The 23,392-nt window shown below is 39.8% G+C and overlaps 1 protein-coding gene across 1 annotated transcript in view; it reads left to right on the top strand.

The window, feature by feature from the left end:
* LOC134864818 (alpha-1,6-mannosylglycoprotein 6-beta-N-acetylglucosaminyltransferase B-like) overlaps positions 1 to 23,392 on the top strand; it is a 90,332-nt gene that overhangs the window by 6,239 nt on the left and 60,701 nt on the right. The gene's annotated exons all lie outside the window — the stretch shown is intronic.

Genomic DNA, 23,392 nt, shown 5'->3' with positions numbered 1-23,392 from the left:
TTAGTGGTTGAGTGCAAAACATTAGCCACTGGGAAGCAAAATAATAATGATTACCAACAAAGACGTGGGGTTGTGAAGGTTTGAATAAGGTGAAAGGATGTTGAGTATGAGGGGACGACCCAAGGGTCAAATGGGGATCGATGATGGGTCTGGAGGCGTTGAGAAACCCGTGGAGTGAGACTTGGGATAGGGGCAAGTCACACTGAGTTCAGCTTCATCATCCCTCTCTGGTACCTGTATTAAGAGAGAAAATGGTTGGGAGAGCTCAGACAGATAGCAATAGACATGCCTATACTAGTGGCGGGGTGAAGTGTGGCAATTTTCTAGTTTTTATTTATTTATTTAGTTTGGTTCTAAAGAGCATAAGCTAACACAAATGTGCTGTTGAGCTTTCTATCATATTATGTGTTTTTCTTTTGTTTACCTCCTGGTATTCTGGTGTCTTTTTAGATCAGGTTCTAGTGGGGTCAGGCTACACATATTTATAAAATTACATGTTTGTTTTGTACGGCAGATTTAAAAAAGCCAATTGTATTTGATACGAATCCTAAAGAACCCAATCAAAGAAGTGTAAAAAAAGACACAACTGTGCAGAAAATTGCTAAAGGGTGAAATCTTGTCTTGCTCCTGCACTTAAATGAAAAATAATAACTTCCTTTAGGGCTAAACAGTGTGCATATTAAGATATGATAATGTGCACATTCAAAAGAGCAGAGCAAGTGAGGTTAGAATCGTGAGGTTGCATGCAAATGTAATTTGAGAAAGCAAAATTAATACGTAAGATTTCCTGGGGGTGTAGCTTTACACAGCAATCTAAAAATGCTTTTCACAGTGTTCATAACTGGAAAATACTGTAAATATAACCCTAACAACAATGAATGTCCACTCCGCGCATTGGTTGGCGTACATGTGTTGCATGGCCACTGGAGCCTGCGTCCCACAAAGTCATATCTCACCAGTGAAATATCATTAACACATTGGCCAGCCAGCGTGTATGACGTGACCCGGAGAGAAGGCTGACTGCCAGTGGAAAGGCAGAAAAAATCTCCTGCTGTACAAGGTGCGAAGATTAAAAGTCAGGGGTCAATCTCTGGAGGCCGGCCACTTCTTGCTACTGCTGCAGTTAAAATAAGAAATTGTATGTTTTGAGGGCTTTTCCAAATGTGTGAAGCATGTGTGGATGCACAACCGTAGCTGAATGTGTCAGTTTGCGTGGGTGTGAGAGCAAGGAAAAGATGAAGCCATTGCTACTGTTAGTGTGCATCAGTTAGGTGATGGTGTGCGTGATTATGTGCTGTAATCTGTCATTGAGAAAGATAAACCAGTGGAAATGGGAACAGAACATAACAGACTTGACTGAATGCATAGAGACTTATTATAAAATCAGGCGCAGCGTGTGTATGAGCTAGATAATGGGTTGTGTGTGGGGTGGGGGTTTGGTATCCTATGGGATTACTGTGTTTGTGATAAATTGAGATTACTGTGTTTGTGTGATAAATTAGGATTAGTGTGTGTGTGTGTGTGTGTGTGTGTGTGTGTGTGTGTGTGTGTGTGTGTGTGTGTGTGTGTTTGTGTGTGTGTGTGTGTGTGTGTGTGTGTGTGTGTGTGTGTGTGTGTGTGTGTGTGTGTGTGTGTGTGTGTGTGTGTGTGTGTGTGTGTGTGTGTGTGTGTGTGTGTGTGTGTGTGTGTGTGTGTCGGTGTTCCTTAGTAAATGTAGTTGATTAATCAACTGGTCATGCACTGCAGCCTGGGAAGACATCTGGTGCAAGCTCATTAAAAACTGTATCGTGTCCACCGTGCTTTCCCATAGGTTTTTACGTGTGGGTGTGTGTGTGTGTGTCTATTTGTGTGTATCCCTTTTATATGCTTAAATACTTTTGTGCTTGTCTATGCACAAAATATCCCTGTATGTCTGTAATCTACAGTGTTTCTGGGTACATCTGCTTGTGAATTCCCCTCTGTTTTACCCTCTTTATCCCTTTATGTACATCTCTGTGGTCTACTACCTCACACTGTTTTTGCAGCTTTTTCCCTGCTTGTGTGTGTATGTGTGTTTGTGATGAGCTGGCAGGAAATTGGCTGTTAAATGGGGCGACAGCAGCAATGTGGGACAAGATTGAGACCAGAGAGAGCGATCCATCTGCTCTCTGCAAATCAGCCCCGCTAAAAAAACAACTGGCCCTTTCATTAAGCCTGCAGTCACCAGTTGCAGAGCAGAACACACACACACAAACACGCACACATGCACACACCACACACACTACACAATTCCAGCTCAGGGTTTTATTAACTACATGCCATTTCTGGTAGTCTTCCATGTAGAAATATGCCCCATTGCCAAATTAAAAATGTTCTGGTTCTGGTATTTTAACACTTTCTGGGGGGACTTAAGCTTTAATCATTTTTATTTGGCTTGAAGACTTTGGTAATAAAGGGAGAACATTTTTCCACAAGCACAATTAGACTTATCATCACACTGTTTGTGTTCCTTTGAGCAGATGCTTAAACATTTCAGATTTCTGGTTAGGGAGCAGCTAGATATTAACAATTTGCTGTATTTAAATCACAATACCCATACTTTGAACTACCAATGACATAATTACAGGTGTCTGTAGCAAGTAAAAGGTGAGGCTGGCGATTTAATTTAGCCTTATAAAAATGATTGTTATTTCTGTGAGTTGCTCTCTCTCTCTGCATGCCTTTGTCTGAACCATTAACACTCGGTCGAAGGGGTTTTGTGCTAGCAGAAACAATGCTCTCCTAAATGTTGTTATAAGTAAAGAGTGTACTATTTCCTGTTCATGAAGGGCAACAGTGGCAGGTGCTTGCTCCCTCAAATTTCTAGGTAATGGATTAATAATAGTTTCAGAGTGGTAGCAAGCAGCCCAAACTGTAATATCATTGTTTTGAGCTTATCTCCTTAAAAGCTTTGGTTTGAGGCCTCCAAACTTGTCAAAGCAGTCTGTAAACCAGACGTTAACTTTGGGGATGGCAACAGTAGCAATGCTCAAGCGGGTTGAGTAAGGGTTGTGTCTACTATCAAATGTTATTTTTTCCAAGTCATGTCATAAAATATGTATCTGTTAAAGCTTTATCCCCAAATTATAACAAAACCTTTTGTTTGATTTGTTAATTGCCTTCGGCTCTCTGTCAAACATGACCTCTAAAAGAAATGTCTTTATGGCAGCAGTGGTAAAGGCCACAATGTTAGTTAAAAGAATAGAGTATTTTTACTCTTGCAGATTAAATATCCATAACAGCAATGGCCTGAAAAATTAACAGCAATCATTTAGTCTCTACTAAATATTTGTCTAGATTTTGTTATATAACTGGGCTTTCTATATCCAGAGATGAGGATGTCTGGTGATGTCATCCAAGCCTAATTTGTACGCGTCATGTGTTGACAGCAATGCCACCAGGAACACAAGTAGATGAGATGCTTTTCTGTATATGAATCAAATTCACAGGATTTCATCTTGCTTCTTGCCACATTCATTTGTACACCGGTATTAACTTGCTGTTTGCACACAATACCAGCAAAAATTATGTAGGGCTTTGTCACCTTAGTGGGTGTTGCGCTGATCGCAATTCTTTGGGTATTAGCCAAATTTTGTCACCACCTCTCGCTTCCATGGATTATCAGCTTCCACTGGAGGCGCGGAGTGTGTTGTCAGTGACTCACAAACTCATCAAGAGCTGTGTGCCGGAGATGGAGAGGTGGTGGCTCAATAGTGAAAAAGAGAAAGTGGGGGCGGAAGATGGAGGTGGAAGTAGAATAGAGATTGAATGTTTGTGTGTGTGTGCATCTGTGATCAAGCAACAGAATGAGATTTCTAGAGGTTGCTTTTCTCTCAAAAGAGAAAGATGAAAAAGCCGGATAAAAAGGTACATAACCAGATTTCTATTCACTTGATTTAAATACATCAGACATGAGGGAGATGTTAGCTTGATCAAAGGCCCTCCCTATGGAGCTTGTTTATACTCTGCAGTTTATTACATTAACAAGGACCCATGACAGTCCCTTCACCCCGAGCATGTTCTTTCTAGTGTATGTTCTAGCTGAAAGACTTGGGGCTTTCTCACTGTCTTGGTGGATCCCTGCTGGGAAAGAGAATATGATTTTATATTCGTGCATCAGTTTAACATTCTGCAGATCTCTCAGCTCTCGAGTTTTAATGGCAAACTGCTTGAGAATACTGTCAATCAAAGGCTGTGATTTATAAAATGGAAGACTTCTAATCACCACGAGGAGAGCGCTGTGTTTTGAAATGCCGCTGTGCTCAGATCCAAGCAGAGGCCGAGACTAATGGTTGTTTGACTCGCATTAAACTCAGCTCTGTGATGTTCGTTTTAAAGTTTCCCCGTCGTCAGTCAGAAAAGTACTCATGCCAATGTGTCACATTCCCAAAAGACATTTCGACTTGTGTCCTGAGAGGAACTCAATGGAGAAAAACACTAAGAAACTACAGCTCAAGTGCAATGCATTTCTTTGGTTATTACAATTTGTGTAAAATTAAAAATTAAGTCCATCTGTATGCATTAGCTGGTACCGATTGAGCCCACCAGACACCCCCGCTCTGTGGTCCCCTTTCATGTTTTTTTCACAATGGATGTTCATCTCTCACACAACCCCTGCAGTTATGTTTCCTTGCCATTGCCTCATGTCGAACAAATCTGGCATGACAATCTTCTGTATGTCGCTGGTGCTAGGTGCAGCAAGGGAGTCAGTCGGGGAGTACACTTTATCAGTGCACTCATAGCCTGGGGAGCTTGAATGGACTGTGAGTGTGTTTAGGAGGAGGTGGTGGGTTGGGTTGTGTGTGGGGAGGGGGAAGCGGTTAGCGGTTTGTGAATTTCTCTAGATATCACATTCAACTTAGTGCCGAAAAATGTAAAATGGGTTGGGAGTGTATGTGTGCCTGCCTGTCTGGGTGAGTGTAAGAGTGTGTTCCTGAGCAAGTTTGTCCTCACAAGTATAGAAAGCTATGAAGGTCTTCAAAATTAAAGCTATACAAGATAGTAAATGGTGGGTCTTCCATAACCTAAAAGCGCTGGAACCAAATAAGCACAATTTTTACCAGCCAAATGCTGGTGTATTTATTTTTGAAAGAGGAGCTGTTTCTAGATAACTATCCATAGATGAAGCGAAGTAAAGAATAATTAGAAAGGCATCAACTTGATAAGTATGGAAAAATATTCCATGAGGTTTTGATTAGGCCAAGGTGAGCAAAGTATGTAGTATGTATATGGATGATTTCATTTCAGGGACAAAAACATGCATTCGGTTAATATGAGTTGGTGAATCATGTTAGCTGTATTTGTCAGGATTCATAAAAACACATGCATATTTGACAGTGTAGGCGTGACCTTGCCATTGTATACTAATAATCTTTCAGGTAGGTGTATTTTTCGACTCATACAATATACAAGCCTGGCACTGGGGAGGTTGGGTCAGTGGATGGAGAAACAGCAGGTTATGGTGTTGACATGACACGGTTATAATTGCCACAGCTGTATGTTTATGATTGAGCGTTGCTGGTCAGCCTCTAGCTAAGCAGCTGTTGAATTAGCAACCGCTGATAAAGCATGAATAAAACATCAGATGATTCAGTTCTTGCAACTACGATTCTCTGCCCGAAGTGACACTATGCTCCATTTGTGGGAGGTCAACACGAACAATCCCTTTGCACTTGTTCATTAGTAGATTCCTTAGTCCCGTTGCCAAAGCACGAAATTGTGACAATAATATGAGTTTGAAAACTAGTTGCATACACTTTTTGACTGTTGCTCTATATAACCAACCACATATACAGTATGTTGGTTCCTATCTTAACCACGCTGTGCTATCCACATTTATTGCTTCTACCAAACTTTTTTCCCCTCTAACTTCAGACCATTCAGCCTGTTGTTCCATCCTTAGCCCATTCCCAAAACCCAATACATATTAATGAGAAAGCCTATCCAATTTCCAACTAGAAAGGGCCACTGTTCTAACCTGAATGCTATTACCCGGCCGTAAATGAGAAATTTCTCCAAGACACATTATATTATGGTTATGTCTCTGGGAAGGTTACTCTGCAGCAATATGCTGTCTCAATTACCCAGCCTGCATCAAGCTTTGTCTACAGGTTGCTAGCTCATTGTTTCCTCTGCCATAAGCTGGTTATTTCCTAAGGTCCTGATAGTGTCATACTCGAGCATGCTTCTTCTTCCTTTCTGCAGATATACACTAACGGTGTTTACAATGGCATGGCTTTTTTTTGCTTGACAGGTTTTTATTGTCTGTGTTGACAAATAAAAGGCACTTGTATTTGTCTGCTCCCTGTTACTGGTGTTGGCTGATAAGGTCGTGAAAGCACACCAGGCTTGACTTGAGATTGTTTCCTTCCTCGAGCCACCTTTCTTACCTCCTACTGTATCTCTCCCGCTTTTTCCCCGGTGTTAGACCCACACATTTTATGTCAGCTGTGGTTTTCTCCCCCCTTTTTTTACCGCTATCAGACATGTGTTGAATTCAGTAGGACAGTCCTTCAGCCCAAGAAACACACTTCTGCCTTTGTCTGAAAAGCGACAGTAATGATCACTGCATTGCAGGGGAATTCATGTATTTGACAAAGAGTGATGAAAAGGCAATGAAATGAAGGTTTCTAAACCTAATACTCAAAGTGACACATTTGACCCCAAATAATGAAGCTTAATTTTGAGTCTATCAGACAGCTATCAGTTTAGGACATAATTAGAAAGAAAGTCTCCTGTGTGTGCAGTTGTTTTTGAAGCAAAAACTTGGTGTTGTGTAATGGACACAATATAGACAAAGCTGTTTTCTAGTCTTAGAATCTACGGTATTCGAAACACAAGTGAGACAGTTGTCATGTCATTAAAGCCTTCAGGGCCTCCACTCTGCACCTTAAGGGTCTGTCTTATGTTGTGTATACTATATGTTAAAAAAAAATAACCATAAAAGATTGTCTTGTTGCAGAAAAACAAGAAGAACTCATTTCTTTTTTTCAGGTAAGCCCACAAGGTTTCTCCTAATACAAAACAGTGAAATCAAGTTTTGGAAAATAACAGGACACAATGGAATTTAAATAGTAAGTTAAATGATGCAATAACATGAGCAGTCCAACCTTAAGTCATGGTCTTGGTTTTATGGCAAGTTGTTAGAATAATTCAGGTGTGCCTGACAATTTATATTTAGAAAATGTGTAAAGAGGTAAACAAACTCAAACAAGAATTGGACTGATTCTCTTTGTCAAAAGAAGACACTCCTCAAGAAAACAGCGTCTCAAGGGATTTGTGACAGGCGACTGCTTTAAAATTGACGCGAGACAGGCCACACTGTAATTGTAAGAAATACAAAACTAAAATGCCCCAGGTAAAAATACATAGAGAGCAGAACTCGGCTTAGAAAGCATGTATAAGCTACCATGAATGATTTTTTTTACCAACAATGATTGTTGTGTGCTGGTGCTGGCACAGTAACTACCGTATATATTCTTTACTGTATTGCAGGGCTTTGTTGGATATGCTGCTCATATACTGTAGCAGCACAGTGCCTATGAGGGCACTGGTGCTATTTCAGGAAACGCTGGGAGGAGAAAGTGACACGTCTCTACGGGCAGCAGAGATGCAGTGAAGATAGACAGATGAGGAGAAAACAATGGCTGAGAGAGAGATCGCTCTAATGAGAGTTAACTCTGCTCTGCTTGTTTGTTTCACAGTGCGAGCATTCCTGTTTTATATGCATCGTTTGTTGCTTTGACACTCCAGCTCTCTTTTCATCCATGTCAATATTCACTTTTCCTTTCCCTCTGGTTGTCTCATCATCTGGCTTCTAGTTTGAGAGCAGTAAATGCCTGTCAGCAGGTTTTACATTTTGACACACAGGGACACAATCAGTGTAGTTAGAGAATAATGACCTACACGGTTCCGCATTTACCAGTCCTTGAACTTACTGGTATGACCTTTTTAAATATGTAATTTCAAAACAGCATCAATTTGTTAATAAGAAATGTAGAAAAAACAGGAAACTGGAATCAGCCACTTAGCAAAAACACCTTTTTAAATGTAAAAAAACCACATGATTAAACACACGCATACAACACATATTTAACTCAACAGTGTGTTGTATGAAAACAAATATTTAATGTTTATACACAAAGCAACCAAAGTACGAGCTGATAATTATCATGATTTTAGAGTCAGTTTCATTGTTGGATGCTTCTTATCGTATTTTTGAAGACATGCCATTTGTGTTCTAGAGAGGTCTTTTTCAAATGTTGGTGATTGGGATTTGTCAATGAGTATGTGATATAAAGTATATTAAGATAAATATACTTCCATACTTACAACCTGGAGTACTTGTTACAACCTGGAGTGCTGTAACAAACCAAACAGCAACCAAAAGTGCTTTCCAACTAGCTGTAAGGATGTGCAGTATAAACTGACCACTGACCACTCGCACAAGACAGTTTTAAATCGTTTCTGTTCTACCCTACATAACCCACCCATTCCTGCAAGATAGACATATAAAACAGCTCCCGTTGACAGCTGATCACAGAGGATGGGAGAGGCAGTTTGACCAGGGAAAACAGACGCTCAAGTGAATATCTCTCTGCAATAGACAGGTGGACCTAACCTCATCTAGGTGTGTGAGGGAAGGCCCTGTTTCCAGCACCTTTCCAATGTCTGTTGTTAGGTGAAAGGAAGGGAGAATGATTGCTGAGATTTTAGTAGAGGAGAAAAAAACTCAGTCTCGAGCAGCCGAGATGTTTTCATTTTTATAGTGGGGATACACATGGGCCCAAAGCTACATTAGGATGCATGTGTGCTGAAAACAGAAATGCATAAACACTGTCTTTTGCCCACTCGTCACGCAGTCGGTTGAAATTACGGTCAACCTCACTGCATATCTATTTTCCCTCCCTTCTTTTTTCTCTGCCACATAACTCACACACAAACACACACAGCCACAGATGTGTCAAGATTTCCTGCGCTACCAATAATCACATGGCAGCAATAATCACACCAGCAGCGATGATAATAGCCATTATGTTGCACATCTGTCAGCAGAGCGTGATAATGTCAGGAAGCTTTTGGTGCTTGCCGCCAGTCGGTTCTCACAAAAACACTCTCTGTAATGGTTGCCTTATCAGCACGTGTCACCTAACGGATTTATGTTTTAACCCCTATGAGATGAAGTTATGTGTTTTTTATAGATCTTTGGCCACTAGTTGAAGTAGGAGAAGAGGCATAATTCTGCAGTAAAGTCCTTTTTCATTGGCATGGACTTCTTTCATGGATAATAATACCCATCTCTTGTATGTTACCCCAATAAGAAATAACGTAAATATATTAAAACGCTGTTACAATTCAATTGCAATTAGCCTCAAAATATTTTGGGAAGCGTTTTTACTTGCACCCTCTGCGGTCTAAAAAATTTAAAATGTTCTAATGTGAAGCTTTCGTAAATATGATGTGAGTGAGTGTGTACACACACATGAACTTTGACTCCAGTATTTGTTACTCTCTTCCAGCTTTATATAGGTATTATTGTGCACCCGACACCTACACACACACATTGAGCTAGTGATTATTTCACAAATTCTACCATTAAGTGATTTTCTCAATTCTTATTCTTAACCATTGCCAAGTTTCTGGGATGCTCTTTCGGTTTTTCGTCTGATTGAACCGCTGTACAGGATTTATTCTCCATGCACAAGACATTACTTTGTATCAGAGCTTTTAGCATTCTGGCAAGCGATTCCAAACTTTAAACAATTATGTATATCTTGACAAATCAACCAGGACTTTACAAATGTTCACATCATTATTTCTGTGTTAGTAGGAGAAGAGGACACAGGGGGGCTGTGGATCAGGGGGCTAGTGATCTTCAGATCAGGGGAGTACTGGTTCCATCCTTACTGCAGTCATCATGTCGTTGTGTCCCTGGGCAAGACACTTCACCCCAAATTGCTCCTGTGGGGATTGCCCACATTATTGAATGTATGTAAGTCACTTTGGATAAAAGTGTCTAACATGTGACATGTAATATGTTACCTTCTTGCTCCTGGGTGTTGTGAGACAACAAATACCTTAATTTATCAAACACTATGTTTAATTCCCTTATTGAATGTTAAAAAGCTCTTCAATGCTTTACCTAGACTTGCCGCCTTACTGTTGACAGGTTTCTTTTACTCAGGCATCTTTTTCGCAGCTTACTGAGCTGATCTGGTGGAGTGTGAGCTGCACCGCCAAGCCTTGGGCTCTTCCTCTCTCTGGGAAAGTTAAAATGGCATTACCTGTCAGCTCGGATGATAGGGACTATCCGTTTCTCAGTAAATAAAAGACATGCTGAAGCACAACAGAACGAAGGCAATTTCTAAAAGGTTTTCCGAAATCTCTCATTCTTTGTTTCTGTCATGTAACATTCAGTAGATTTGTCTGCTGAGAAATGCATCCCGTTTGAATAGAAATGGCTTTAACAAGCGCAACCGTTTTTCCTTGTCAGAAACACTCATCTTACAATCGACATGGTGGAGCACAGTGGCTTTCCTGGGATTTACAAATAATAGTGAGTTTATTGCTGTTCATCTTGAGCATAAGTATACAAATATAAAACAATTACAGCTTTTAATTATTATTTTTCGGTCTCTAAATGACTTCATCATGCAGAGATTTTTATTCCATGGATCATAATGTTTGTGGGAGGGCATGTGTGTCAACATGGTGTCATTTCCCTGCCTACATGTGGGTGTGTTGGTCCAGATTTAAATATCTTTGTCTGCCTCTGGGAGATCAAGTTGGATTAATCCGTTTCGATTGATCGCTCTCATTTTCTTAATGGCCCCGCTCAAGGCGTCGTCAGTCTCTGTGGTTCCCATCAGGCATCAGTCTGGGAAAAATGAAATGTGTCCTGTGGTTGAGGAAAATACCTATAAACCCTTTAGTTCATGCTGTAGATTATTTACACATACAAATCAGTGGTCTGGTCATTCCCGAACATCTGCCATTGCTTTTGTAAATGCACCAAGCCCCACCCTCTCTCTCTCATGCAGACATTAACACACACGCAGCTACAACTATACCCACAAGCCCTTGAAGCAGCTGAGCTGAGACAGTTTAGCAAGTCGATGAAAAAGATTGCCTCAAACCATTCAGCACAGCTTTCTGCAAATAAAATCCATGCTGTATTCACATCTAGAAAAATCGTTCACAGCAATTAAATGTAATTTACATCTACATTTTAAAGTCACCCCGTTGTAGAGCTTTTAGTGTCCCGTGATGCTGTGAGACTGTTTTGCGTGTGTAAATTATAGATCTGTTTATCCCTAACCCCAGCTCCCCATCCATTGTGTCCGTTGTTCCTGTTAGTATGCACAAGTCCTTTCTCTCACTACATTATAAATGTATATGTTGTTCTGCCTCTGCTGCCATATGCCATGTTACATGCATGCACGTTACATTTCTCTGCTCCCAATATCTTGTACTGTAGGAGCAGTGAGATGTCTGTTGCTGCCATGTTTCAGCATGTTTTCTATAACATAAACTTCTCCGCCTGATTATCACGGACCCATATTTTCCCATCTAGTTTGTCTCATGCCTTTCCCTTACTTAGCTCTTACTTCTTGTGTCGCTTGTGAAGAAAAATGCAAACAGAAAGTGGACCAGTGCCTCTACCTTCTTAAGTGAAATGTCTGCTGTCTGCAGCCAAACAAATCAATACTCTTCTATCATTACTAGACCAATCAGTGTCACTGCTGTCAACGACCAGACAAAATCTGTTTAGATTTAGCTGTGTTGTGCGTGTCAAAGTGACATCCTATCATCATTTGTTGGACAAAGGTGTGCTGCGGAAGGAATAAGTAGTCTCTTTTTAATGGCAGTAATACAACTGTTTTGTCACACTTAGGCTACAGTTAAGTACTTCAAATAATTCCCTCATTGGGGATTAATAAAGTATGTCTTCTTCTTCTACAGCAATTTCTCAAGTGCACAGTGTTAATTTTATATTTAGCATCACAATGCGGGGACCAAAGCCACACCACTTAAAGAAAGTAATGATATTTGCTTATTACAGACAGATCATATCATTCTTACTGCTGATAAGTGAAACTGTGCAGTGAGCACTATATCAGTATCCGCCTCAAAATATTAAAGTATAAGTTTCATTTCTGTTGCACCTGGGATCCCACCTAACAGTAATATCACGGTGTACTACCACACGGAGGTACACATCTACATCACTGCAGCTAGGTGAGGAGGAAAACCCCTGGAGGGCATCAAAAACAAGATTAAAAATGATTACTCAATAAAACTGCACTGTTAAGGAGCAGCAAGGACTTTGTGAGACGAGAGTAATATCCCCCCAACTTAACTTTTCACTTTTTGTATGATTGCTCTTCTTCAAATAGATTGTATTGGGATTGTTAATGGTGGCAGGCTGCTGTAGAGGAATGAGATTAAATGGAACAAAAAGTGGGTCAGTCTTTGCTCGTAACAGCACATTAACAAAAAAGGAGTTTAAGAGAAACTAACTTTCTGGGGCACATTTGAGTAAACATACAAGCACACAAAAACGTGTTAATTATGCCACACACAAAGAACTGTTATGACAATTATATATTAATCAGCTTTTACAATCACACACATGCAGACAACACACACCTGCTTGGAATTGTGTAGTTGATATTATAAATATTTCATAAGAACATCATCCTCAGCACAGGGGAACAAGTAAATAATAGATACGCCCTCCTGCGGGGTTTAGTTAGTGTGTTATTCTCATACATGGTTAAGATTTCCAGTTGTTTCTTTTTGTGAACGTGAGCGTGGCATGCACACATTTCTACAGAGCCAACTGAAATGATGGGACACCATCAACCTTAAGTTGCCAGCAATGTTGTTGACACAGTGCACACTTTGTTCCGAATCTGAAATAACTAACGTCTCATCTCTGCGTCAGCATCAGCAGAATAAAACACAGTTGTGTCACAGGTAGCTGAAAGATAATGCAATTAGGCGGAGAACACCAAGCCTCGGCTGCAAACAGAAGCTTATTTAAACTGACTCGGCTGTCAGATTAAGCTGGGAGGGAGACTGATCAGAGTCTGAGCTTTAGTTTATGTACTTGTAGATTTGTGTGTGTGTATATATCTGACTGATTGTGTTGGACAGAGACAGAGCAGGCAGGGCAGCCAATGTTGGTTTCATTAAAAAAAAAGTAATTCTTATATATTCATCCAGAGCCTCAATTCAATGACCCTGTTTCATAGCAGGTGTCAGAAACATTTCTAATTCTATATTAATCCACTTAAATTGAAGGGAAACATGTAAACTGGAATAGGGCTGGGCTACAGGGCCAAATCTTCCATCCGAATTAATGATTGCATCACTACATGATTACATTAGACAATAAATGCCCAAATAATACTCTTTGGTGCATGTGTAAGATTACTAAATATTTGGTGGTTTTGGGTCCTTGGGGCTCAGTGGTTTGTGCTGTTTTTTTTTCAATTTTATTTTTTATTATTGCTTCCACATATTTGACTCTTTATTTAAAGCACCAAACTGTACCTAACTGATTTAGTCTCGTCAATAATCTTTAGCACACATATCAACAAAAACCACTCTTTAGTGGCTTAAACAGAAACCTTGCTAGGATTTGTCACAAAAAGGTGGAAAATCAGTCATACACAAAATAAAAATAACTGTGTTTCATAATTTACAGCAGCTTTGAGGTAAGCTAGCTGCCATTTACTGTTGGTTGGGAAACACAATTCTCTTTGCTTGCTACATTACTCATATTCATTGAGGGGGTCTTTAAAATTTTACCAGCCACTGTAAGTTTGAAAGTTTCCACTCTCAAAAAGCATTGTTAGCTTTTTCGAAAAAGCTGTTTATTCTTTTTAAGAGCTTTGTCAAAGCTACTTGCACACTTACATGATGCATGCTAACCCCAGCACATTCCTTATTTTCTTAGTGTGAGTGAATTCAACTTGACATGAAAAAATTCAATATGTGCAGTCTAGTTCCAAAATAGAAGAAAAAACTATTGTGGAAGTTGTGAGACGTTGTAAAAGGTTTTGGCTCTGTGAAACACATGCTGCAGTTTGTTGCCTTTGGCTTAAATCCTCCACATAAACACCTTTTGAACTGTACACTTAAACTGCCCGAAGACCAGCTGTTCTTTTTGACTGTAAACATTTGTATACACCTAGTTTACAACTCATCCTCCCAGTATCACAGGGCCAGATGTCCATTTTGGCTCAAAGAGTGGTATGTCTTTCCACTCTCTCAGATGGTTTCACCGGTCCTCTGCTTCATTACCTCTGAGTCAGAGTAAATAACTGGAGTAGTGAAGGTGCCAGGGTGCTGAAGTGTGCCATTGAGCAAAAAAAAGAAGAGAGCTACCTCTGCCAATGCTCTGGGCACTGAGCAAAGTCTTGACACATGCTAATATATCTGCTAAGGGCTGAATTATTGAGACAAATACTTAAAGGTCCAGAGAGAGAAACAAAGAAACTATTGGATCTGATTTAGGAGAGTAGGTAGTTAAACAAGCCAGAAGGAAAAGTGTGGAGTGCTCAGGGATACTAAGGGAAAAGTATCTGTTTACACATCAAAGAGACAGAGAGAAAAAGATAAGACAGCAAGATTGAATGGTATTTCCAAGTATTATCAGTACCTCATGTAGTACAACATGTAATGGAAAAGCATTAAGTGATGAGGATTTTTTATTCCACATAATCACCAACATTTCCAATACATGAGGTTCAAACATCTATTTTTATGGATTGTTTGACCTCAGTTTTGCGCTGAACTTCTGTCAGATGTTTTTTTTGTTGCATTTATTCTTATCTATTGCCTTCAAGCGCCCAGACAGACAACCAGCAGCGTTCCTTTTTTTCTTTTTCTCAACAGAAAATGCATTTTCCTTTTCAAAGGTCTGTTTTTTTTTTTTTTATGAATTGAATATTTCAAATTAAGAATATTTCTTTTAGTAGACACTGGCCTCTGGCATGTTCTGACTTTATTACAATAGTTGCCAAAACACATACTATAAAAACTCACAGCACTAGGAAAGGTCCCATTAATGCCAGTTTTACAATTCAGAATGTATTCTGGTGGATGACAGCAAATGTGACACTTGCCTCTGGCATGGATCTTGTTATCTCTCGAAAACCAATGCATGACTGCTGATATCCACTTGATTTTAACCTGTTTTACTGCTGCTGTCCTCCTCCTACTCTACAATGTTTTGTCTTCCCTTAGGGCTAAAACCCAACCATTTTTCATTGTGATGTTGTCTGATACATCACCTTGCCTTCAAGTGATGTACCGAAATATAACGGAAAGTCTGAGGGCTTTACTCGGCTTGTTCAAAACATGAGCATATTTTATTTTAACAAATGAAATTAACTTAATTAATCTTATTAAGAAGCATAATTTGTAATAATGCAGGGTTTTACTTCTCAAGACAAACGAGCTTCAATGATATTGTTGTCAATGTGAAGGAAGCAGTCAATTCTGGCTAATGGATTTGTCATATAAAGGCGACATTTATTGCTTTGTTTTTGCACAATCCAACACACAGCTGTATGTATGCAGCTTTTCTGGATTGCATCATGCAACAATCATCTCAACAAAGATTTTAAAAAATGACTTGTTTGTCCAGGTCATTTCTTTATTAAGGCAACTGTTTTGGTTCGGAAGACGTCATGTCACTTATATGTTCTTTTGGATTTGTTTTATCTTTAATGTATTAGCCTGATTATCACACAGACGTATGCATATATATAAATGTAGGGTTAAGTAAAATAAAAAAACATGAATATTCCTAAAATGTGTGCTTGAAAACCTCAAAATATGAATTCCTTACATCAGCCAAAGTATTTTGTTTAAAGTAATTAAACTGACTAAAATATACACATGGACTTTTTTTCTATCCCTATATTTCATCCCATATAAAGTCCATATTGACCAAGTTAGGTGACCTCACCCTTCACTGGGGTTTGTCGATGTGGACGCGATTCCTTTTCTCATACTAACCCATAATAAGGCCCACACACACACTCATGGACTCACGCTGACACGGCCAAACACACACATTTGTGAACACATTGTAGCCGAATAAGCACACTCAGTCACACAGAACAGCGAAAAAGGTCACGTCACACATACTACCCATCTAAATTCTTGTACACCCCCATCGAAAACACTGGCACATATACAGCCGCACACTGTAAACTCAACCTCTCGATCTCTGCCAGTCTCGGTGTGGAACACAATGCTCTGTCACACTAACCTACATTGACGTGGCTGTGGTGGAAGGCGCCCCGCGGCTGTGTGTCTGTCCGCTCTGAGCAGCAGAGCTGTGCTGAAGTAGTGAAAGTCAACAGAGAAACGTTTTCTGAGAGAAAGCCGCTTGAGTAGGTGCTGCAAATGGTAATGGGGGCCACGGCTTGTGCCTGTCAAGTTCCTGGAGATGTTGCATGAGGAGGAGTTTGTTTTATGTTCTCGTGTATGATGTGTGTGTGTGTGTGTGTGTGTGTGTGTGTGTGTGTGTGTGTGTGTGTGTGTGTGTGTGTGTGTGTGTGTGTGTGTGTGTGTGTGTGTGTGTGTGTGTGTGTGTGTGTGTGTGTGTGTGTGTGTGTGTGTGTGTGTGTGTGTGTGTGTGTGTGTGTGTGTGTGTGTGTGTATGTGTGTGTGTGTGAAAGCAATCGGAGGTCGTACATCTCACCATTCAGTTCATAATTCTTCATTCCAAGAAGAATAATGCTATCTGATGAAAAAATCCATTGCTTTGTATTCCATTTGCAACTGTGGGTTTGAGACAGCAAACGCTATCACCCCATTTCATCAAGAAACAAACACACCCACACTGCACTTGTCAACAGCCTATGAGTGTATGTGCAATTTTGTCTTTATTCAAATATTATTTTTTATTAGTCTGTCTCGAGTGCTATGTGTGTCTGCCAGCTCAGTGAGGACAGTTTTTGATCTCCTCTCATCATCATAAGGTAAACTATGGGGAATCATGACGACATTTCAAAACATAGAAAATTCCAGACAGAGACTAGAATCCCAGAGGACGAATACGTGAGGATATTGCAGATTGGCAGAGTGGACACATTTAAAGAAAAAGCTAAATCGCGTCCCCTTCAATGTGACATCTGCAAAAACAAAAGTGCAAATCATATAAAGCAGCGGCGCACAAAGGCTATCCGCGAACACAATTTAGGAAGGAAGAGGGCTGATTTGAAGCTGAACTGTTGAGACACAAAGAGCTCGATTACAGTTATACTCAAGCCTTTCTTCAACCAATTCTCAATCACTTCCAAACAGAAGCACTCAAAGAAGTGTCAGAAGCTGTCAGCTTTAATAGGCATTATAGCTGTATTTTTTCTTTGTTTCGTTCAATGTCTTCTTATCTATCCCATCTCCCTTTGTGAAATCCAATTTGCCTTGACATCGCTGGATGAATGGTGAGAAAATTTCAAAACCACATAAACATTCACTTTTTTAAAGCTCAACCAGGAAGAGGAATGGTGCAAAATAGTTTTCACCAGCTGGATCTATTCTTCAGGGTACAAAATAGCTTATTGATCACCCCCATCCTGTGTGGTCTTGCATGTCATTAAATTGTCTTTTAGATCATTGGCATGTAATTGTGTTATACTTTATTTCCAACACGATATTTCACTTCCTTCATGCTTCAGCTGCTGCATTTCCAGTTGTCTGAACCATACTCACACCGTTACTTCCATTCCAATTGTGCCGCTAAAAAAATACATCCCACTCTTTCATATGCACTCGGTGCTGCCGTTCTTTAGCTAATGAACAGTAGAGCTCCTGTGCCATAATAATTAAACTGTATGTAATTTATACTAATTGAATGTGGGTGTGGAAATGAGGAGAGGAGATGTACTGGAGATTGGAGCGGCAGTGGGGCATTAAGCACCAGTCTGCCTGTAAGTCTGCCTGCTGAGCGATGAGAGAAGGGTGCGATTTTGTTGTTTTCTTTACTGCAGATGGGAGAACGGGAGGGACGAGGAAGGGGGGGTGATGAAGAATTAGGTGAAGGAGTAAGAATGGGGCTTCAGGAATATGACTAAGGAGTAGAAGGAAGAGGTTTAGGGAGGAGTTAAGGGTAAAGATAGAGTGGAGATGGAGGAGTTTGCTGAGGTAATCATCATGTAAATGTGTGTATGTGTGTGTATCAGCTGGAGGTTACTGTGTGTGCATAACCCAGAAAGCTGTGATGATGTCATCTCAAACTAGTCCTAGAGCTCAGAGTGAATATGATTTATGAGCCCACACAGTTATTAAGCAATGATGAAACATCTAATTATGTTTCATAATCTAGGGGATGAGGGATTGAATCTTGTAATAAGTCAGAATCCATTCACAAATACCCAAAAATGTACTTTGGATAAAAAACAATTCTATAAAATAACTTATAAATTGGTACCAATGGACAGTTATCAGACACACAAAGTTGTGTCAAGCATTTTGGGTGATTTGTTGAAAGATTCCACAAAGTACCATTTTTATGTTGTTATTTAAATGTTGATACTGATACGTTCCTGATAAATAACAAAGACAACTAGCCTAAGCTTTCCAAATGTATTTAAGTAATGGCAGTATTTTTATAGAACTTGAAAACAGTTGTCATAGGTTGTCTTTAAATGTAAAATGAACATAATCCTCAAACCACTTTACTCTGCTCCCGTGCCACCATTTCCCCCAACGCCTTAGGGCGCAACAAAATGAGCACCCTGATGATAATTTGTAAATCCCTTTTTAATCGCCGTGTCGATCTTCATTAGGAAGATTTTCTACCAAGAGAGAGAATTTTTAGTTTTTCTTTGACTCTTAAGTCGAACATTATTTTTGGTTGGATTTTCCTGTTTGAGCAGCTCCGAGTATTGTTTCTGTTTATGTGTGTACGCTCTGGTTAATTTAGCTCTGTCAACTCTTATCCAGCAGGCCCCTCTGCCGGAATTCATCAAACCACAAATGGTTTTGTACTCGTGAATATGCAAACACCCCCTCCCCGCAGCCAATCATAAAAAAACATCCTGTCCTGGCACAAACAATGCCTCTTGCACACAGATGTGCGTGTTGCTTAAACAGACTAACATACTAACACTCTCACACTCACACATGCACACTAATGATCGTCTGACTGCACCATAGGAAGGATTATGATGCTGAGCTGTCTCACAAACCGCTTTGCTTCGAGAGAGTTTCACTTTCAAAGACAGAGCTCAAATGCTTGATATGGGGAGACAGGGAATCATTTGTTGGGTGCAATAACTCAACTCCAGGTGAATACTAATTTATTACTTCTTTCACGGTGAGTCTTTCTTGCTTTATTATTACAAAATGTGCTATATCGGATAACGCCATATTCAATTTGTAGAGTTAGATTGTCAATGTTATATTGTTCAGCACATTTATTTAGAAACATTCAAATATAAAAACCTCTCTAACACCTTTAATATGTGTGTGTCAGTTCATTTCCATCAATCTTTCAAAAAAGCAAAGCAAAAACTAACTCAACTGGCTGTAGAGTGCCCTCTCTTTGACCTCTGTCCTTTTTACACACACACACACACACACACACACACACACACACACACACACACACACACACACTGGCACCTCTTGGCACAATCTAACTTTCTATGGAAGGACCTACCCACTGCTTTGAAGCTATTTTTTGCCCTGCATTCAACGGTAATGTAGGGATCCATTGTATTCCCCTTTCTCCACACACATTACATATCTTAGTCATACATTTACTTATATCTACCCTACAACCATTACTACGGGCACTGTCTGCTTCAGTGTGTGACCCTACTGTGTGAAAGATGAAATACTGTTCCCAGCCTTGGTGAAAGCTCCTTTCTACTCTGGTGTGATGGAATTGGATGGAAGTCAAACCTTTTTTTGTAGAGTGACCCTTGCTGTCATTTCCATTACAATGTTTTTCAGCAGCAGGATAAGCTATTGCTAATACATTAACTCATTTTCTTAGCACCTGCAAACACAGCATATAAAGACAAACACATGCAATGACGTATTAAATTAAATTGTATTAAACTTTTAGTAATTTGCATGGTTTATTAGTGAAGCTGTTTCCGGCTATGCAATTTTCAATCACTGATGTTAATTGTTTCCATGGTCATGAGTGTGCAATGAGCCAACTTTCTGTTTGGACACACACACACACACACACACAGACTGTACACCAATAGCTCCCATTTCTCAGTTTTCAGTTGTCTTATTAGAGACACCAACAAGGATTCTGTTCACGCTTCACACATTTTAGTCCTCAGGAGAAATATGATGTGCCGTGACAGTAAATATTCAGTCAAATATGGTGGCTAAAGAAGGGCATTGTGTGTGTGTGTGTGTGTGTGTGTGTGTGTGTGTGTGTGTGTGTGTGTGTGTGTGTGTGTGTGTGTGTGTGTGTGTGTGTGTGTGTGTGTGTGTGTGTGTGTGTGTGTGTGTGTGTGTGTGTGTGTGTGTGTGTGTGTGTGTGTGTGTGTGTGTGTGTGTGTGTGTGTGTGTGTGTGTGTGTGTGTGTGTGTGTGTGTGTGTGTGTGTGTGTGTGTGTGTGTGTGTGTGTGTGTGTGTGTGTGTGTGTGTGTGCTGATTAATTCCAATCCATGCCCGTGGGGTAAGCCAAACACGGCATGAAATAGTTTGCCACCATCCTGTTTGGTCCTGTTAGCTCACTGCTTTCACTCTCACTGAATCTGAAGTCTGCATGTACTTTTCACAAACAGGTAGTCCCTCAGACAATGCAGCAACTAAATTCATAACTCAAGGCCCAAAATAAAACTTTGTTTGATCTCTTGGAATAATTATTCCTTCATGCATAGTAAATACCTTGCAGCACAATTATTATTAAAGTACATATTTCTCCCATTTTAAATCTTCCTTTTAATAATTTAGTTGAGATCAAAGTGTCATTACAGCACGACTGCAGGGAAGGGACGCATCAGTCAGCTTTTCCAAAAAAATGCATGCGTTGATCAAGTCAATTCCAATAAAACTGATTTCTAATGGGTAAAATTCCCCAGAAACAGTTGACTCCTACTGTGCTATCAGTCTGTTGTCCCAGATGTCTTTAGCTACAGTATTTTTCTCAAACTTGTTCAATGTTGTATTTTAATCCTTGGGTGACCATCACTATTAACAGCTGATATAAATAACAATTTAAATATGCTCTGAGCCGGGACTTTTACATTACCTAACTCTACTGTGTCACAGTGAAAGTGACATAGCACTCTTGCTCCCAATTTGCAAGTATGATTTTCCAAATGCAATTTAAAATGTGTATTCATTCAGGCTGTATTTGCTTTAGTGAAGATGAACAGAAAGTTTCTCTCATAGGGAAAACTACTTTGGGCCTTGAGGCAAACTTTAAAACCTGTTGATCACCAGTGAACTCTTATCTGGCTGAATCTTACATCTTTGTAGACTTTAGTAAGTTTTCTGATACTCCACTCCTTTTGAGACCCTTATTCTCAACTTTCCTTCAAAACATTGAATTATTAATTACTGCTGCAGACCAGAAACCTTTTCCTAGCACTTGGGCACTTTTCATTTAAACTATTTTACATATGGCTCCTATGTGTTGAGTTGATTGTGTTGTTTCCATATATTTATAAGCTTTGCACTACATTAAAATGCAATGATGAGCACTGAATCTGCCATTTGAGGCATTCAGATGCTATTATTGTACTCAGCTGTCACTTGCTAATATATCGCCAAAGTAATGGTCAAATTCTCCCACAGTGTTGTGCCAATGTTTTACATTTTCATATAATTTATTATCAGAGAAAGACTGATGAGATTGAGTGTACAAATAATATCCAGATACTCTCAGATGGGGTTGGTGTGTTAGTGTGTACTCTTGTCTCTTGTCCATGTACTTCATTCAACCATATCTCGTTACTTATGTTATTTAAAATATTGATTTGCTTATTTCTCTTATCGGTTTTTTTCCAGGTGCTTTTGTGTCAGTCATACCAATGTCATGCCCTGAAAGCTTGGGCAGGTCAAACCACCTGCAGTAATGCTGCTCATGTTTATCCCCTTTCCGCTCGTGTCGATTACATAGAGTAGCTGTGGTCACGGTGTCCTTCACTTACAGATATATTACACCAGTGAGATCCAAATGATGTTTCATCTGATGAGCGCAGATAACCGCAATCATTTTCTTGCTAATGGTATAATTTAAGCCAGCTATTGGCAATATTGGCACATGTCCTTTTTAATTTGCTCACCAATGTCAGACACAATAAAACGTTTTACAGCATGTCATTCATCATGGTACACAATTAAATTGCAACAACAATCCGCTTTATAAAGCCAGACCTCATTTACTGCAGCAATCCATGGGAACAATGCAGCTTCTGTGAGTGAGACTCATCAAGAAACGGAGTCACAGAGAACAATTAGCCCCCTGACTCGAAATTACATTTGATACATTAGACCATTGGGGCATACGAAAGATGTATTCATTAACTTTTGACTCCCTTGATTCTCCATTTGTCTCCTTTGCTGCACTGCTGAGCATCATAACTGTGTGTGGCTAATCTCCATCAGTATGAGTATATGACTCTCTTGTTTTTTGTACATATCTGATATTTATTAACAAACAAGCACAAAGAGAATTACCAATATTCAATGCAATTATCAATTTTAACATGATTTTAGCAAAAGAAACCACATCTAAAATTGTGTGTAATTTTTCTAATCTAAATGCTTCTTTAGAGGCTTTGCCAAAACTAGGATTTATAGAAGAATCACTGAATATTAGCCCATATTTGTTCAACCCAATAATAAATCATACATTTCTCAACATCGGGTTTACTTGACCCTCAATGGGGAAGTTATCCATTTTCAGCCAATCACAAAGATGTCATCAGAGCGACCCACCAGCAAACTCTGACACGGCGATTCATCACAGCCAAAGGACATGACACTGTCAGTCTGAGATGAATACATCTGTCACTGAGGAGATAAGTCACTGAACTTGGGATTCGGCTGTTGAAAGATATCGAGGCAGACAATGACCTTGCACCAGAGCTGTTAGGCACCAGAGCCCATTGGCTGTAATTGCCTGTCAAGCAGCAGACACGGGGCTTGACAGAGTGGTCAGACAGCCTAATCCAGGTGTTTGCAATGTCAACAAAGGCCCTATCAAATCCTCTGATGGGTAGCTACAAGAATACACTTTGACCTTCGTGTCACTTATGTCCCTATCTGTGTCTTTGTAGACCATTTACAGCATCACGTTTAGATAGTGAAGATTCAACAACAGCATCAAATTTAAGTAGACAGATTCCCTCTGTACTTTGCTTTTTCATGT

This window comes from Eleginops maclovinus, chromosome 5 (assembly GCF_036324505.1).
Source record: "Eleginops maclovinus isolate JMC-PN-2008 ecotype Puerto Natales chromosome 5, JC_Emac_rtc_rv5, whole genome shotgun sequence".
Taxonomy (NCBI): Eukaryota; Metazoa; Chordata; class Actinopteri; order Perciformes; family Eleginopidae; genus Eleginops; species Eleginops maclovinus.
The sequence above is the reverse complement of the archived record's forward strand: the minus strand, read 5'-3'. Positions and strand labels throughout refer to the sequence as shown.